The following is a 14211-nucleotide window of genomic DNA, read 5'->3' on the forward strand; positions in this document are numbered from 1 at the left end:
AGAAGACTTGATCCCAAATGTTCCCTTTTCTCGAAGTTATTTGCTGTTGTCCATACTATCCACGCTATCCAAGTTTACCTGGATAAGTAGAATGCAATCAGAATTATGTTGAAGCTAATTTATTGATAAAATATATACCAAAATGTATTACAAACATAAAACTTCATGAGGTCAGTATTATTAATTTCAAATTTTGGGTTTTTTTCTAACATTAAATTATTTAAAACTTTTATTTAAAAATGCCACATTCAGGTAAAAGGTAGTATGTCTTAGATGGGAAAATTTCAGCAGTAGATATTTCAGAATACAATGGTTGTAGAAAAAGGGATTATGCGTTTATTTATGTGCAGATATACAGTTATGTTTTTAAAATCTAGATTATAAAACTGATATAAAATTCGAGTTTAATAACATATCTTATTAAGATAAGAATCTTAATCCACTATGAAAAGAAAAACAAAACAAAGCCCAGATAACAGGTTTCTTTTGGTAGTGATCTACAAGGTATTAGGGATATGATTTCCCTCTTATTCTGCTGTCTCTCTGTCCCTCAGTGATTACAGGTAGAGCATCACTTCAATAACTCTTCCAGTCAGCATTGGTGGTGACAGCCAGTCTGACCTGAAAAGAAACCAATACCCCTTCCCAACCTGGAAATGCTGGTAATTTATTTCACCATCCCCAGCTTCCCTATATTTTTCCCCATCCTACCAGCAAACTTTGTTTATATAAAATGCAGCCAAATACAATTAAGCCAAATACAAGTCAAATCTTCCTCATCCTTCCATTCATTTCCTCATTCTTTCATTCATTACCATCCTTGTTTTTTTTTTTATTGAGACGGAGTCTCTGTCACCCAGGCTGGAGTGCAGTGGCGCATTCTCAGCTCACTGCAAGCTCCGCCTCCCAGGTTCACGCCATCCTCCTGCCTCAGCCTCCCTAGTAGCTGGGACTACAGGCGCCCACCACCATGCCCAGCTAATTTTTTCTATTTTTTTTTTTTTTTTTTTTTTTAGTAGAGATGGAGTTTCACCATGTGAGCCAGGATGGTCTTGATCTCCTGACCTCGTGATCCGCCCACCTTGGCCTCCCAAAGTGCTGGGATTACAGGTGTGAGCCACGGCGCCCGGCCACATCCTTGCTTCTTAAACATCAAATGGTGACTTGAGGAGTTAAACAAGTTAATAAAACAAAAGCATTAATACTTGACATATTTCTCTTATCACTAAGACATCATGCCAGTTAGTCAAAAAACAAAAATAAATTCAGAGTACCTCTTTCACATGTTAAGCTCATTGGATTATTTAAATACTAAGTGATTTAACATAGTTTTTCTGAGCATTTCACACACAAAACATTTTTTTTTTCCACATGAGACCATTACTTCTGAATTTTAAGGAATTTCATATGGTGCATGTTTGAGGAATTTCGTATGGTGCTTGCTGTAATAGGATCTTGGCTTATTTGCATTTGTTGATCAGATGCAACTAGGTATAGAGATTGGATGAGGGAAGAGTAAAGTAAAATTACAGAAAACTTTTAAGGCTTCCCAGGTTTGTTACCGTTTGATAGTATTAGAAACAATGTCACTGTAATTTCCAGTTTCAGGCCTATGTATAGTGTTAATAAGATTCTTGCCATGAGTCTCTTTACTATTTATAGATTAGTAGGAGCCATTTTTATGGCAATCCAAAGCCTCTGTTAAACTTAAAACACTGTATAAAATGAGTTGAAAAGATTATTAATAATCTTATACAGAATGATGTCCTTTAGTTCAAAGAAGATGTTACCAGTATTAACAGTGGCACTTGCTTTAAAAGAACAAATATCCTACTCTTGTTTTTCATTAGAACTCTAAGCAAGACTACAAACAAAGTTTTCATTGCAATAATAAATCTTTTTGAAAGGGGTTTCTGAAACCACTGGATTTACATACTTTACATTTGCCCTACCTAAATTTACGATAAGGAGGCAAATTCATTTAGCATAAATATTACAACCCATGAATCCAGGCATACAACAATTTATGGGGGACATTAGTCTTCTTATTATAGAAAACGTTTGTTTAAATAATGTGAATAACTACCAATGTTTATTATAATTTTATATTTTTTCCTTATTCATCTCTAATAACAATTTCCGTTACTTCTTAAATCATCCCCAGGTTAAGAGAACATAGACATTTGTAAGTAGCAAGTATTACAAAAACAAATAAGATTTTTTACAAAAAGAGAAACATCAAATTTCCTGTTAGTCTCACTGACCATGCTGTCTAGTGTCACTCTAGTTCCTCTTTATAAGCATACATACTTAGGCTGCGCACGGTGGCTCACGCCTGTAATCCAAGCACTTTGGGAGGCCGAGGTGGGCAAATCATGAGGTCAGGAGTTCGAGACCAGCCTGGCCAACGTAGTGAAACCCTGTCTCTACTAAAAATACAAAAAATTAGCCGGGCACAGTGGCGGCGCCTGTAATCCCAGCTACTTGGGAGGCTGAGGCAGGAAAATGGCTTAAACCCGGGAGGCGGAGGTTGCAGTGAGCTTAGATCACGCCATTGCACTCCAGCCTGGGCGACGGAGTGAGACTCCGTCTCAAAAAATAAATAAATAAATAAATAAATAAATAAATAAATAAATAAGCATACATACTTTACCTCCATGGATGTTTTAAGGGGAAGGCAGGTGTTAAGAACTTATAAAAAATACAAAGTGTTAACTTTAGAAATTAAGAGTTTTTGAATGCTGAACAACACATTCTATTTAAATAACGTTAATAGAAACAGATTTTGAAGCTCTAACATCATGGTGCATTAAGAGCATAAGAGAAACGAGCCGGGCGTGGTGGCTTACGCTTGTAATCCCAACACTTTGGGAGGCTGAGGTGGGCGGATCATGAGGTCAGGAGTTCAAGACCAGCCTGGCCAACACAGTGAAATCCCGTCTCTACTAAAATTACAAAAATTAGCTGGGCATGGTGGTGGGTGCCTATAATCCCAGCTACTCAGAAAGCTGAGGCAGGAGAATCGATTGAGCCCGGGAGGTGCAGGTTGCAGTGGGCCAAGATTGTGCCACTGCACTCCAGCCTAAATGACAGAGCTAGACTCCGTCTCAAAAAAAAAAAAAAAAGAGCAACCCGCTGGAGTCACCGAGCATGTAGCTGCCCAGAGCCTCCTCCCTACATCATGTGTGTAGCTTGTTCCATATTGTGAAGGGTGTGTATATGTATATGTGCACACACTGGCACACAAATTCGTATGCATTTGTCTTACTAAAGTGTTTTTGTCTCCCCTACGGTCTTTAACTGCCTGGTTGAACCCTTCTGAGACCACTACTCTGTTTGAAGGGATCTTGCCAGCCTCTTCCTAGAATTGCATCTCTGATTCTGTTTCTTCTCAGATAGACATTCTTAATTGAAGCTAGGACTTAATGCAGTCCTAAAAATTACCATTAATTAGGACCATTAAAAGCCAAAACATCTTCCTGCCTTAGGATTGGGTCCTTTAATTGAAGCTAGGACTTAACCCTAAAAGTTCCCAATGATTAGGACCAAACCCTAAAAGTTCCCAATGATTAGGACCATTAAAATCCAAAATATCTTCCTGCCCTAGCCTTTCCTTGACCTGAAATTACCTTTGCTAAAATTGACCTGCAATGTATTTTTTAATATATTTTTTGTTACTCGTTATATAATGGACTAAGAGTGTGGTGGGAAGAAACAGACTCAGGAATGTGTTGACATTTGCAAGGTTTAGAATCTAGATGAGGCATGAACTTGAATTCTGGAGCTTCTTGTGGTAGCCTGATTTAACATAGTTAAAGGCCAACATAAAATTAATACTGGCAGACTTGAGGCACAATAGTACTGGTGATGCTGTGAGTGAGTGGTAGAGAAGGAGTGGTCTCTTGAGCCCATTGATGAAACCTGGCGGTCTGGGGAAGTGAATCTAAGTCCAAGTGTACAGAATTCATACTTAACCTCTTTGGAAAAGGGCAGACTCCTCCACATCAGAGCTACTTCTTGACCTCTGTGAGTTCCTGATATTCTGGGTCAGTAAATAGATGATATAGATACAGATATAGACATAGTCATAGGCATAGACATAGAGCCTGGTTAGGAGTATGAAGTAGATCCAAATCCTGATTTTTAAATATAAAATAATGTTAATTACATTATGCAAAATGATTTTTATGCAGTATAAATTTGGAAAATTTAATGACCCGCAGAAACTGATTTTCAGAATCATTGATAACATCATTGTTTTGGATTTGTGAAAGGAACATAGCAGTAATGAAAGAAACTAAATTATGGAATCTTTTCAGTGATATACTCAGAGGTTTTTTGTTTTTTTTTTTTGAGATGGAGCCTTGCTCTGTCGCCCAGGCTGGAGTGTAATGGCACGGTCTCGGCTAACTGCAACCTCTGTCTCCCGGGTTCAAGCGATTCTCCCACCTCAGCCTCCTGAGTAGCTGGGACTACAGGCACGTGCCACCACACCTGGCTAATTTTTGTATTTTTAGTAGAGACGGGGTTTCGCCATGTTGGCCAGGCTGGTCTCCAACTCCTGACCTCATGGTCTGCCCGCCTCAGCCTCCCAAAGTGCTGGGATTACAGGCATAAGCCACCACACCCGGCCGATATACTCAGAGTTCTAATGTTTTATCTGTTATCTTTTCATATAAATCCAGAGCTATATACAGATTAGTTAATCCCATGGCAGAATGTATAAAAATATCTGCTTTCATGTAGTTTTTATTTTATGTGGAATATTTACCTAAACCAGGATTTAGTTTTCATTTTACTAAATTTTTCATATATACATATGTATGTATGTATTTACTTAATTATAAAACATGTTCTAAGGAAGTAAAAGATATCTTTGGATGCCTTTGCAGAACGTAGAACTACTTTTGTTTAATTCTGTGCCCTTACATATTTTTTGTTTTTCTTAATTCATAATGTGGAACAAGGCCTTCTTTTTTTCTCTGTTCCAAATTTTGAGGTAAGAGGTATGGCAATTCACATATTATGATTGTTTTAGAGATGAACTTAAATTCACAGGGCTTTAATAAACATCAGCCCTGAATAAACTGAATATGTAAAACACTAGCACTGATTTCTCTATTCCAAAAGGGAAGTCCACATTTTCTATGTTAATACATTTTCTACTGCAATTATTTCATATGGTACTCAGAATCATGCGGGAAGTTGCATTTCTTTACTCTTTCTGTATGTCATCTTGGGAGCCCAAGCGAATTTTATATTCAAAAGAGCAATTTATGCTACTTATTAATACATGTTTTTTAACAATCTTTAGGGATAATAAGTTGACATAGCTGAGAGTAGCTGAGGGACTGATGGCATACGCAATCTGTTAAAACATTTCTTTGAAGAGAAAGCTTGTGCTTGACCATGGTTGCTCAGTGGAGAGTGCTCCTATGCATACCACAAGCTTGGCCTTCAGTTTGGAATAGCTCTTTTCATTGTTTGAGTTTGGTTGCACTGAGAAGGCAAGCTTGTTACTTTACTGTAAAAAATAAAGTGCTTGTCCAAGCTTGTTGCATATTGGCAGTTGAGAGGCTGCTCTTTTGCTGGCTGGAACGTGGACAACTTTTTAACCTCTCCAAGGCAACGTAGCTGTGACAAGGTGTCAGTTACCTTCAAAAAGTAAATAAATCACAGCCTTTGAGTTTCAGCATAATAATAAAGATCCAATGTCCTCACATGAGTTTCTCATTCCACAATTTTGAATCATATTTTTTTGTGGCAAATGCTCTACCTTCAAAGTAAAGCGTTTTAAAAATACAGTTTAGAGAGCCAGGTTCCCTGAGAGGAAGATTATTAACTCACAAGGAAAGAACAGTGAATTATCTTTAATAAAATAAACTAAGAAACAAAAACATTAAAGTTTTGTTTGAAATTTAACCTTCCTTGCCTATGTTCTTTACCAAATCAGGAAATACTAGTGTAGCTATAGTGTGAACATCCTTGTATTTAAGAGAGTGAATTTAAATGTTTCAAATACTTTGTAAGACAATTAAACATTTGCTATATGTAAGTTCACCTTAGACTTACAAATTTCCAGGAATTATTCTAAATTCATTCTGTAGAACACTACCTGACAAGTTGGAAAATATGGACGTAAGAGTCTTTATGGCTTAACTGTGTTAACTGGCTGATGTTTAACAACAATCTACGTTTCCCAAGTTTCACTCCAAACCCGTAAGTTGTACTGTGTCAGAACATCGACAAAAACACCAATCACTAGATGAATAGAGATATTTGATTGAAAACAAACTGTTCTACAAATATATTAAGCTTGAATTTGCTAATCTTTATCAAGTAATTCCCAGTGCTCAAATGTGTTTTGTAGAGTGACATACTTTGCTGAGCAAAAATTGGGTGTTTGAGTTTTAGTTTCAGGTGTTCTTTTAACCTTCAAAAGTAGTGGCCGAGTTAATCTTGGGTAACAAGTTATCTTAAAAAAATGAAGAAGAGGCCAGGCACGGTGGCTCATGCCTATAATCACAGCACTCTGGGAGGCCAAGGCGGGCAGATTGCTTGAATCCAGGAGTTCAATACCAGCCTGGGCAACATAGTGAAACTTTGTCTTTACTAAAAATACAAAAAAATTTAGCTGGGCATGGTGGCATATGCCTGTAATCCCAGCTACTCGAGAGACTGAGGTGGGAAGACCATCTGAGCTGGTGAGGTCGAGGCTGCAGCTGAGATGATGCCGCTGCACTCCAGCCTGGGCAAACAGAGTGAGACCCTGTCTCAAAAAAAAAAGTGAATAAGAATATACAAAACAATAATAATAACAGAAACAGTGCATTAGATGAAAGTTCAAAGTCTTTTGTGGCTGATTGAAAAATGTAATAGGACTGCTAATGCCTTTTATGGAAAGAAGCAATATAAACTAGTAATTTAATGCTTTACTCCATTTCTACATAGCATCTTTTAAAATTTATTTTTAGTATATCTTGTCTTAGTGGTTTGTGCTGGGGTTAATATTCTGGAGATAATATTACATCAGAATTCTATATCACACATTTTGGTTTTCACTGTTTAAGAAAGGTAAGTAAATAATACTTCAGAAGAATGATCTCTGAACTTTTTCATTGCATATACCTGAGTACTTTTTAGCATATACTACTAATATGTGCATATTTATTTATTTTATTATATGCAGGTTTTATGCAATGTATATAAACATATAAAACAGGAATTTAAAAGGATGTGATTTTATGTCTTAAAAATCTATTCTAAGAATTTTATGGCCAGCAGATGACTTTTTTCTTTCCTCTATTTTGTAACTTTTAATTTTGACATATGATACATACACATAAAGTTGAAAAAATAGTACATAGTACCCCATAAGCCATAGCCCAGCACCCCCAATGGTGATATCTTATATCTGTAGAACAATATCAAAACCAGGAAATTGCCATTAGTACAAAATTATTAATTAGACTACATAGCTTATTCAGTTCTTATCAGTTTTTACCTGCACTCTCATGTTTTTCTGTGTGTGCAATGCAATTTGACCCCTATTACAGATTCATATAATCACTACTACAATCAAGGTAGAGCATTATATATTTGATCACCACAAGGAAACTCTCTTGTGTACTCCTTTATAGTTGGATACTCCCATCTTCTTTTCTCTGTCCTCTGGCAATCACTAGTCTGTGTCCATCTCCACAGTTTTGTCATTCTAAAAATGTCACAGCTGGGCACGATGGCTTGCATCTGTAGTCCTAGCTACTCGGGAGGCTGGGGTGGGAGGATCCCTTGAGCCTAGGAGTTCGAGGCTGCAGTGAGCCGTGATCGCACTGCTGCACTCCAACCTGGATGACAGAGCGAGACTCCATCTCTAAGTAAATACATAAATCAAAATGTCACATAAATACAATCATGCAATAAGTATTAACCTTCCAAGATTGGCTTTTATCACTAAGCACGTTGTTCTTTAGATCTAGCCAAGCTGTATGTATCAATAGTTATACTTTTTTTTTTTTTAGAAGGAATCTTGCTCTTATCGCCCAGGCAGGAGTGCAGTGGCATGATCTCAGCTCACTGCAACCTCTGCTCCCAGGTTCAAGTGATTCTCCTGCCCCAGCCTCCTGAGTAGCTGGGATTACAGGCACCCACCACCGTGTTGGCAAGGCTGGTCTTGAACTCCTGACCTCAGGTGATGCACCTGCCTCGGCCTCCTAAAGTGCTGGGATTATAGGCGTGAGCCACTGCGTCCAGCCAGTTATACCTTTTTTATTCCTGAGTAGTTACACTGCTTTATGGATGTACCAGAGTTTAACCATTTATCTGTCTAAGGACATTTAGGTTGTTTCCAGTGTTGGACTATTATGAATAAAGCTGCTGTGACCATCCATGTACAAACTTTTATGTGAACATAAGTTTTCATTTCTTTAGAATAAAGAGTACAGTTGTTGAATCATGTGATATATTAGTTTCCTGTTGCTGCTATAACGAATTACCACAGGCTGGAAGCTTAAACAACACAAATGTATCATAGTTGTATAGCTTAACAATCCAACATATGTCTCATCGGGCTAAAATCAAAGTGTTGGCAAGGTTGCATTCCTTTCTGAAGGCTTTAGAGAAGAATCTATTCCTTTCCTTTTCTAGTTTCTCCTGTTATTCTTGGCTTGTGGTCTCTTCCTTCATCTTCAAAGGAGCAATGTTGCATCTCTCTGTGCCTTTCCTTCGAAGTCACATCTTCATCTGCTAACTTTCTTCTGCCTCCCTTTTCCACTTTTAATTCTTGTGTAATGTTACATAAGGTAGTTCTGTTTTAAGGTCAACTGATCAATGACCTGGATTTCATCTACAACCTTAACTTCTCTTTGCTATGTAAAGTAACATATTTTCAGGTTCCAGGGGTTAGAATATGAACATCTAGGGGTTGATAATGTTGTTCTGCCTACGGCATATGATAAATTCATGTTTAGTTCTATTTTAGAAACTACCAAACTGTCTTCCAGAGTGGCATGTGACTTTATATTCCCACCAGTAATGAATGAGAAATCTAGTTTCTCTACATCCCTGCCAGCATTTCATATTCTAGTAGGTATGTAGTGATACCTCATTGTGATTTTAATTTGCATTTCTCTAATGGTTAATGATGCTGAACTTTTTTTATGTGCTTCTTTGCCATACATATTTCTTATTTCTTCTTTGGTGAAATGTCCGCTCATGACTTTTGCACATTTTCCTTTGGATATGTGGTTTATACAAGTCCTCTGGATATGTGGTTTGCAAATATTTTCTCTCATTCTGTAGCTTGTTTTTAATTCTCTTAACAGGGACTTTTGCTTGTGAGAAACCTTATAAAATTTCAGTTCTTGCCTTACATGAGTGATGCCATATGCTACAATCATGAATATCTCATAGGGTTTTAAAGAAAACATTCGTGTGAGACAGTAGTCATTACTTAAAGCTGTGTTTGAAGTAAGACTTTGTGCTGATTTGGATGTAGTTAGAGTTGGACCCAGTGATGTGCTTGAACTGGCTCTTCCCAGTTTGCAAGAGGCACTTTTTGAAGTCCAAGAATGTTGCAAGTTAGTTTTTAAACAGTCAGTAGCCATGTTGGGAGTATGTATACAATGGAAATTGGCAATCACTATAAATCAGTGCTCCCCTCCTCACTGGAGAGTGGGTAGTTAAATATTTACCAACTCTCTACCAGTGAGACAGGCAAAGAATTTGTCAAGAAATTGAGTATTTTTTTCCTTTAAGTCAGTGCCCATTGAGATATATCATAAATAAATATGTCAGGGTATTCTCTTCACCAGCTTATAATATTTGCTTTGTATTTTTTGCTATTTTATTTTTATTTGTGTTTCATCAATTTTGTCCTGTTCTAATTATAATTTTTCAGAATGTCAGGGAGTACAGTGGTATATAAGTAGTATAGTTTAATGGTGTAGATTAGACCATACATTTCAGAATCAGATAGACTTAGCTTACATCCCATCGCAATTTAGTAGCTGTATGAACCTGGCAATATTGTCTTATATGTAAAATTATGACAGTTATTATACATAATACAGTCAGCCCCCCAAATTTACAGGTTTCAAATCCGTGGATGCAATGAATCAAGGGTCAAAAAAAATTTTAAGAAAAAAAAACGGTAAAAAATAATGCAACAATCAAAAATTTAAATGTTAACACAAATGTTGACAATACAGTATAGTAACTATTTACATGGCATTTACATTGTGTTAGCTATTACAAGCAATCTAGAGATGATTTTAAGTATAGGGAGGATATGCAGAGGTTATACGCAAATAACTACATCATTTTATATAAAAAGGACTTGAGCATCTGTGGAATTTGGTATCCTGGTGGGGGTTGGGGAGGGGATTGGAACCAATCCTCTGCAGATACCAAGACAACTGTATATACTTTGTAAAGCTTGTATAAGATGATACTTATAAAGCATTTAACAGATAATGTCTCAATAAGTGTTTTAACTGTTATATCATTACAACTATCACCATTATAATCTCAACAGGGCAAGCCTTTCATAATCACAGCTGATTAAAATACCTTTTTAGTATTCAGGCATCCCCTGCTTAACACTTAATATCCTAGGAAATCAGATGTCCTACTTGAAAATTCTAACCAGGAACCCATTCCCCCAACTCCCCAACCAATTTCCTAAAAGCTAACTAAATGCAGTGAAATATCTTTAAAGTAAGAAATTATAATTTGGGGATGTAAAATGCTTAAACAGTGGTTTCCTGATAACCTAACAAATCTAGCCATTAAGGAACCATTGCTAGGTTGATACACTCAGAGGACTTTTCGAAATGTCTACACATGATCAGACCTTTCTACCAGTTGTGTTTGGAATGTAACAGGAGACTTCCCTCCGTACATTCTTTTGTTTAAAATGTTATGTTAAATTTGAGGAATGTAAGTATAAATTTTTCCCATATAAACATCAGCAGGAAAATGTTGAATTTAGAGACATACATTGCCTGAGTTATGGGTGTTAAAACCAAGAGGAATTCTATCAGAAAATGTTAACCACGGAGACTCTGTAAGTGTGCCCGATTTTTATGTCCTGGTTTATTTACTGGATGAAGTGGATATAACTAACAGGAAAACACCTGATTAGTGCTGCAGACTCTATGTTCTTATTTAATTCTCATACAACTTTGGAAGTTAAAAGACCTTAAATTAATTTTGCAAAGCTGTACAACTCCTTCATTTCTGAGTTGAAATTCAGTTCTACTACAGTAGCTAATAGCTGTCCAGGAACAGCTATTAGAAAACTGGAAAAGCATCAAGGAAAGCCTACTGAAGTGTGTTTTCCTTTCGATCCAGTGTCTTCTTTTCTAGTAAATGTGCTGTCTATCCCCCCTTCCCCTATAGGAAGTTTTCTTCTCTTTCTTCAGATGCTATTATATGAGATACAATTTATAAATTCTTTTTTTCTCATCTGACAGTAGCATTTTTCTATACAATCAGTTACCTTTCACTGTGTTTTTCACCCATCCTTTTTAAAATATTTCTGATGTCAGGATTTGCTGCAAAAGAATTAACAAAAAGTATCAAGAAGTTTGCTAGAGCTTTCTTTCTACTCTTGCTTCTCTCATGGAATCAAGTGGAAAATTGGGCTTTCTTATTTTATTTCATTCACTGAGTAACTGTACTCACAAGAATGTCTACTTCAGTAAGGTAGTTGAACCAAGCATATCCTGACAGCCTCATGGAAGCAATGAATCTTTTAATTTATGTTAGAGAGGAAAACGAATTAATGAGGAAGAAAATCATAAGTAGATGGTTAGGCATTCTAGAGAATTATATTTAAAATTAGCTACTAGGTCACTTCTGCATCAGTTGTTCTACGTAAAAGTGATAGGGTATCCCCTCAAATGTTAAGTCACATTCTGGCCATCCTTTTTCATAGGTTGCACTCAAATTACTTTCAGGTTAGTTGTGTTTCCTTTTTTTTTTTTTTTTTTTTTTTGTGAGACACGGTCTAGCTCTGTCGTCTAGGGTGGAGTGTGGTGGCGCAAGGCTGGAGTGTAGTGGCGCAATCACACGGCTCATTGCCACCTCTGCCACCTGGATGCAAGCCATCCTCCCACTTCAGCCTCCTGGGTAGCTAGGACTGCAGGCACACGCCACCACACCCAGCTAATTTTTGGTTTGTTTTGTTTTGTTTTGGTAGAAATGAGTTTCGCCATGTTACCCAGGGTGGTCTCGAACTCCTGGACTCAAGTGATCCTGGCCTCCCAAAGTGCTGAAATTACAGGTGTGAGCCACCACGCCTAGCCCAGTTGTGTTTCTGTACACCAGAAGTGAATAATCTGAAAATGAAATTAAGAAAACAGTTGTATTTACACTGTCATCCAGAAGAATAGAATACATAGCAGTAAATTTACCCAAGGTGAGATACTTGTATACTGAAAACTACAAAACATTTCAGAAAGAAATTAAGAAAATCGAAATAAACGGAAAGATATCCTGTGTTCATGGATTGAAAGACTTAATATTGTTAAGATGTAGGCACTAACCAAAGTGATCTATGGGTTCAGTGCAGTTCCTATCCAAATTTCAGTGACATTTTTTGCAGAAATGAGAAGGCCAATTCTCAAACCCATATGGAATGCAAGGGGCCCCAAAGAGCCAAAACAATATTGAAAAAGAACACAGCCGAAGGACTTTCACTTCGCAATTTCAAAACTTACTACAAAGTTACCATATTCAAAATAGTGTGATACTAGCATAAGAATAGACTATATGTAGACCAATGGAATTAGAATTAAGAGTCTGGAACTAAATCCATGAATACATGGATTTATGAATTAATCGAATATCCACAAGGATACTAAGACCATTCATTGGGGAAATAATAGATTCTTCAATTAATGCTGCTGGGACAACTGGATTTTCACATACAAAAATTGAAGTTGGACCCCTACCTTATACCATATATAAAAGTTAACTCCAAATGGATCAGTGGCCTAAATATAACAGTTGCCATAAAATTCTTAGAGGAAATCATGGGGTAGGGATCTTAAAGACTTTGGATTTGGCCATGGGTTTTTAGATATGACACCAAAAGCACAAGGAAGGAACACATTTAATGGAACCTCTTGGCTTATAAACCATAAACCCAGACCACTATGTCAAAACTATTATAAAAATCAAATTAGACCCATGTAAGCAGACTATATAGCCACTGATTTGGATCGTAATATGAGACCAAATTTTTATTTGTTGACAATTAACCTATATACAGTAACTAACCTGTAGAGTCTGCATCTAAGAAGTTTTGTCAAACTTTCCAAAGCTAACCGTCGATGTTGTTATGGATAGAAGGTACCAAAGTCTTTAGTGTAACATATTTAGACAATAGAGGTGTTAGGAATAGTCTCCAGATGGATACTAAATTGGTTCTTATCCAACAACATTAAGAAAGAGCCATTCTTCTGTAGTTCATTGTGCATGTTATTCTCCTCTATAATATTGTAAAATATATATTTTGTCTTCCAGCTCTGTTTTCCTGGCATGCAACTCCTAAAATCCTTAGAATTTCCAAAGTAGTATCTTTTTCTATGCTGATGAGTTGACTAGTGGCTTCAGGGTGGGGTCACAGGAGAGAACAAGGCATGATTATAGGACTGGGACTTGAAGTCCATCCCACAAACTCCAGGGAGGGGAGAGGGGCTAAAGATTGAGTTGATCACTGATGACCAATGATTTAGTCATCTGTATCCTTTGTAATATCTTTAATAATAACCTGGTAAATTAAGTGTTTTTGCTGAGTTATGTGAGCCACTCTAGAAATTAATTGAACCCAAGCAGGGGTCATGGGAACCCTGATTTATAGCTCATCAGTCAGAAACATAGGTAAAACAACCTGGGGCTTGTGGTTGTTGCTGTCGGGTGTCAGTCTCCTGGGGCTGAGCTCTCAACCTGTGGGTCCTGACACTGTCTCTAGGTAGACAGTTTCAGAACTGAATTGGAGGACACCTATCAGGTGTATGTTGCAGAAATGAATGATTACTTGGTAGTAGGGAGAAATCCCCCATATATTTAGGGTTATAAAGTCTTTTGTATTGATTGCTGTGGTATGAGAGCAGAGGGAAAAAAATTTTTTTTCAACTCATATCCTCCCCCTCCCCATAGCTGCTCTTGCCTGTATCAGTGTTGTGTGTGAAAGTCTGTATAAGG

General features: G+C 37.1%; 1 protein-coding gene across 8 annotated transcripts in view; it reads left to right on the top strand.

Moving 5' to 3' along the window:
* AFG2A (AFG2 AAA ATPase homolog A) overlaps positions 1–14211 on the top strand; it is a 396134-nt gene that overhangs the window by 269897 nt on the left and 112026 nt on the right. The window contains exon 16 of one of the 8 annotated variants that reach the window (XR_010133492.1): positions 12203–12612. The exons of the other annotated variants lie outside the window; for them this stretch is intronic. The gene's annotated coding sequence lies outside the window, so the exon portion shown is untranslated. Of the gene's footprint in view, positions 1–12202; positions 12613–14211 lie in introns of those variants that run through there. 8 annotated transcript variants of the gene reach the window in all.

The sequence above is a fragment of the Gorilla gorilla genome, chromosome 3 (genome assembly GCF_029281585.2).
Source record: "Gorilla gorilla gorilla isolate KB3781 chromosome 3, NHGRI_mGorGor1-v2.1_pri, whole genome shotgun sequence".
In the NCBI taxonomy this organism is placed as follows: Eukaryota; Metazoa; Chordata; class Mammalia; order Primates; family Hominidae; genus Gorilla; species Gorilla gorilla.